Source organism: Lycium ferocissimum, chromosome 5 (genome assembly GCF_029784015.1).
Source record: "Lycium ferocissimum isolate CSIRO_LF1 chromosome 5, AGI_CSIRO_Lferr_CH_V1, whole genome shotgun sequence".
In the NCBI taxonomy this organism is placed as follows: domain Eukaryota; kingdom Viridiplantae; phylum Streptophyta; class Magnoliopsida; order Solanales; family Solanaceae; genus Lycium; species Lycium ferocissimum.
In genome coordinates, this window is record NC_081346.1 from 42,674,520 (window position 1) to 42,680,123 (window position 5,604).

The 5,604-nt window shown below is 34.1% G+C and overlaps 1 long non-coding RNA gene across 1 annotated transcript; it reads left to right on the plus strand.

Moving 5' to 3' along the window:
- The first annotated feature begins 3,069 nt into the window (after nt 1-3,069).
- LOC132056823 (uncharacterized) lies at nt 3,070-5,293 on the plus strand. Its single transcript, XR_009414960.1, has 2 exons — nt 3,070-3,626; nt 4,795-5,293. It is a non-coding gene; the product is annotated as an uncharacterized LOC132056823 (long non-coding RNA).
- Nucleotides 5,294-5,604: the final 311 nt, after the last annotated feature.

Here is a 5,604-nt window from a genome sequence, read left to right on the forward strand (position 1 = left end):
GTTGGAGAGGTTTCTAGAATTGTTTGGGGTCTGAGGAATGAGGAAAATGAGATAAAATGATAAGGGTACAAAATATATAAAAACAAAGATGAAGCTCGCACCGACTTAGATTTACGGTCCACTTTTACGGACCGTAAAAATTATACGATCCGTATCGTTGGACCATAAAATCCCAATAGTGGCTCACCCCCACTGTTATCAATATACGGTAGGGGTTAACCAAATATATGGTCCGTAAAAATTATACGGTCCATATATCCAACCATGAAACCCTACTTTCCCGAAACGCATTCTCGTCGATTCGTTTAACTCCTAATCCTTCCATCACATATCAAGTATGAACTCTAACCCTTATATACTTTAGATGAACATGTCTAATCTTATGAAACCTCGAAGATAATTTTGTATCCCAAATCTATAACAATTAACTCACGAAGAAACTTAACGTATGAAAGTATAGGGTGTAACACTCAGGCCCCCCATGGCCAATGACTACTCTTCCTCTCAACACAGACTGCCTTTTGATCATCAAGATTGTTTGCTTGGCTGGATCCTTTATATCATTTGAGTCGAAGTAGTATCAATGTCCATGAAATCTTGATCCTCAGACTCAGAGGACGCATCCTTTTCACTCGCAGTTACTTGATCCACCAGCTTAAACTGAGATTTCCTCTTAGATGAAACAGGTTTGCTAACATGTTTCTTTGTTGCAGTTGATCTTGATTTTGGAGTGGCCACAACCTTACCCTTTCTTTTCCTCTCCATCTCTACAAATGCCGCCTCACAGCATCACACCAAAGATACTGCTGTGCTTAGTAGATCTATTTCGGTCAAACAGTGCACCTTTTACTTGCTAGCATTGCCTTTTTCAGTTCTTACTCAGTCTTTTTCTTTTTCCTCTGGTATGAGGGGTTCTAGGCATTATCAAAAAACCTCTTTCCTTAGCTATTTCATCAGCAGGCTTTAAACCCGGCTCACCAGATGTTTTTCTAAGCTTGGACCTAACTTTCTTCATACAAGTGATACGCTCAAATTACACCTATTAAATGGCGTAAAGCGAACGATGTCAAATATAGTAACCCAACTAGGCTGGGGTTGAATCCCACAAAGAATATGGTGTGAAAAGGTTACTAAAGTCATAGAGTACTTTCTTGTGGTCTAGCTTCGTATTCCATTGAGTTTGTAGAAGATTGGTTGTTTACTAACTAATTGCTTTTGGTTGTAATAAATGGATAAAAGAAAACAAAGGTTGTGTCCCCTTTAGATGAAGTGTAATGCTCTGGGTCCTAGTATAATATACTTCTAATGGACTGTTGTATGAACGCACTTAATCTCTACTTGACTCCTTAATATTTCCCAATAGTTAGAAAGTATTTCTCTTTATAATTCCCAAATATAAAACAGTGCATATGAAGAACGATTAATATGTGCCAAGTAAACTCATCTTATTCCTAAGCGAATTTATTAAACGAGAGTAAACGCCCCGAGTTCTTGTTATTTATCCCAACCAAACCCTACTCACTTTCCCAAGTAAAGCAAAGTTTATGGCTTAAATTAATATTTCCAACCATCAATTATGAATGAAGAACGAAGAACGAAGAATAAATAAAACCTAACAATCCATTATGCATATATCAATAGTAAAAACCCGTACACATTACATGTCATGACCCAACCCGCTATGACTGACACCCACACTAACTCCTAGTGGGCGAACCAACATGTAAGTCATCTATTCATTCAAGTCCATTTTTATATTAACCAATTCAACCAATTACTAGCCATTCAAGCACAAGATAATCAAATTAAGTCATGCCATATAATAATGAAGTAAATGCGGAAATTCTAACTCTTACAAACCCCAAAATCCGAAAGTCACCGTACAAGGACTCTAATCTAAAACATGTCTAAGGAATGTAAGCTATCTAAATAAATAACCAACAATGTCCGGAGTAGAAATAGACATCATAAAAAAAGATCTTCGGGCGGCACGGTACGGATAAGCTCACCCTAAATGCCAAAGAATCACTCAACGCTAGATATGAGGTCGGGTAGCGCTCGGATCACAATCTGCACTCAAAGAATACAAAGAAAGTAGTATCAATATCAGTACAAACACTATGTATCGGTAGATATCATAGGCCGACTAAGATTAGTATCATGCATACATCTTAAAATCAATAAAATAGACAAACCAGCCAACAACACGAAATCAATAATCCAACAAAAAGTCAACCAAGGATATTAAGAATCAAGTCACCTAATGATATCAAGAATCAAATCGGAGAAACAACAACGGAACAAGTCTACCAACGCTAACCATGACTAACAGTACACACACGTTTAACCGATGTCATTGCTTAGTAGTCACACTGTAGGACCCATGGTGTCCATGTACCACTCGTCCTAGGACACTCATCGGACCCGAGCCATAAATCCTTCGCTCCGGAAAGAACCTTGGACGCGGTCCACATCATGTACCACTCGTTTTCGGAACGAACCTCGAACCACGAGCCCATAAGCTAGGTCACATCCTCATCTCGATCAATGTGCCTTTTCCATAGAAATATACACACTAGTATTTCTTGTCCTCTTGTTTTCAATACTCGAATTATCATTTTGTATCACAATTTCACCGATAAGATCATATTAGCTTCTCATCACAACAACATCAAACTATAAGTTCAACACAATGAATAGTGGCACGAAGCCCACACAGTCACTCAATCAATTGCATATAGGAGTTCTGTTGACACCCAATTTTGTCCCACTTTTCCTCCAATTAATTTATTTTACGCTTCTTGGTCATTAATAATTTGGACATATTATTTTATCTAGTTTTTCTGACAAATTTACATAACAAATTAATATTGTTCAAATATTCAAGTATTAGATTTTATTATTATAGTTACTTATTTTTTAACAAACAAGTATATATGTTTGAAAGTGTTAAATCTTAGTCCATATTATTAAGACAAAGAAGACCAAATAAACTAATTAAAGGATGAAGAGGTCATTCATTTAAAACCCAGGTCTTGCATCAATTTAAACAACTAAACCCACCAGCAAGTCCATTAAATTGAGCCCAAATAATCTTAATAAGGCCCAAAACTGAAAGCCCTCTTAAACACCCCTTCTCTCTTCAGCCAAACAAAACCTAGAAACAAATTAAGGTTCCAAACTTTTCATCCTTTCCAGCAGCTGCCCCCACCTCTTTCCCCTTATGAATGAAAAGATAATCTCTCACTCCTAGACCAGAGCTTGCAGCTCCATTTTCATGAAATTCTTCCTCCCTCATCTCTGTCACAAGATCTGGTCAAGCTAAAAAGCCAAAAAACTTTTGAAGAAATATGCATTTTTCAGAGATTGGTCTTTCTTTTCAAATGGCTCTTTTGGAGCCAAAATCTCAAGCCGTGACCTCTTTGTGGTGTTCAAATTTCAGATTCAAAAAACCTAATGTTTGCCTATAAATACTCCTCTTAATGCTCTAGCCGAAAAAAAAAGAGTTTTTGGAATCCTAAAAAATACTCTCTCATTTTAAACTGTTGATATCTTTTCTACTATCTCTAAAAGTAACTTTAGTATTTTCCTCTCTCTATCTCCGTCCGTGTTGATTTCGTTCGAAGGTGAGTAGATCTGAAACCTCAAAGCTCAGTTCATTGCTCCCGTGGAAGGTAATAATCCGACACCATTCTTTTACTTCTTCTCATGTTAATATCGTTGTTTTTGTTCAGAAAATCATGTCATAGATCTGTTCATTTTTTGATAGTCCAAAAACAAAATCTGCTGCATTAGTTAGGCTATTTTTATGCTACGTTTTACTTACGTTTGGCTTTCTTCTTCCCTACTAAAATCATTCTCGAAATCTTAGGATTTAATTTCGTGTTCTTAATATGGTAGAAATTAATATGTTCAAGGCCATCTCCTCTCACATTAAATACGGATGCATTTTATTTTTTTTATATTTTTTGTTTGAAGATATTTTTAAAAAATATTATCTCTACAAATACGTATCAGTACCCTACTTAATTTGTAAACAATGTTGTTAGTTGAATATTTGCACGTGAGCTAGATGATAGCCGAGTCTTGAATTTTTGTTTCTATCATTTTTGTTTAAATATCATGATATTAGGAGTTTATTTTAATATAGATATCCAAATGAGGTCCTGCTTGGGTAATTATTTTATTTTATTTTAATTTTTTTTACTTGAGGTTTATTATCAAGAAGTATTATTTATTCCAATAAATGTCAAGCCTAGATCTACGTAAACTATGACTAATATGTATAAGTTTGTTATATTATGTAGCTTTGAATGTCAAGTTAAAATACTAAGTCTAGCCTAATGAATATTTGAGATGCTTCTTTGTTGACCTTTGACTTCATTTAGACATAAAATATGATTCCATGCTTAATGTTTACTGTAAATCGTATTTTTTAAATTTGTCATAGTAGGCATTATGGCTTATAGGTCATGTATCCTTGGTAGATGCAAAAATTATTAGAAATCAAGACTTTCAAATTCTTTTCTACATTTTAAAATCATATTTATGTGTAAAAACCATTAAGAGTAGTATGTGTTGCTTAAATATTTAAATGATCTTAACGTTTGCTTCTTCTCACACCTATACTCACGGTTAGTATATAGATGTGGTAGTTAAAAAATTCATATTAGTTCAAATTCGCCTTATTTTGCAGTTTTCTTATATTTTAGAATTGAATCACTTCTCTAATTCCTCTTCTTCTTCCATTCTTTTTCTTTGTCTCTTTACATGTACACATTGGAGCATATGGAGTCTTAGACGAGACTCCCATTTTAGCCCATAATTGAATTGGGACGTTACTGTATCCCTCCCACACTTCGACGTTCAGCATATCGGATCAAAGTTTCAATCCTTAGAAATATTTAGTTACTTGTGATTCACCTTTTTGGGTGAATTATTAATTCTACTTCAATTTCCTCACATCTTGTATTAGCTACTTTTGTTTTGCCTATGCTTGTTTGGTTATTTAAGAGAATTAGCCGTAGAACATTCGAACCATTTAGAGGCGTAATTGGGACATTATATTAGTAAGTCTTAAAAATAAATGTTTTTTTAGAAATCACAATCTAGTTTGCTTTACGTGGTGTTTCAAATTCTTCATGAGCCAAAAGACGTATGTATTCTTTTCAAAATTCTAAATTCTAAAAAAAATATTTTCCAAAAGGATATTAAAATTAACTCTTTTTGCAAGCAAATTGATTTGTTGTAAAAAAAATAAAATGATTTTCCTTAATAGTGATATACTTGATTACATGGTTCATTTTTATGTCAATTTTTATTAGTCACTTAGCCTTATTTTAACTATTTTTAAATAATCTTAAGTCCGGTCGGTTAACCATTTTAATACGGATCTTAAAGGATGCTTAACACCTTCCCTTTAGATTAATTGAACCCTTACCTAGAATATTAGGTTTAGTAGATTTTAAACGGAGTTAATATTTAGTAATTGATAGGTGTCCTAATTCACCTCTAAATTAATTAAGTGGCGACTCCTTAAGTTAGTTAATTAATTAGGAATCACCAATATGTTGTACTCTAACTTAATCCAGTTAAAATGGGGTA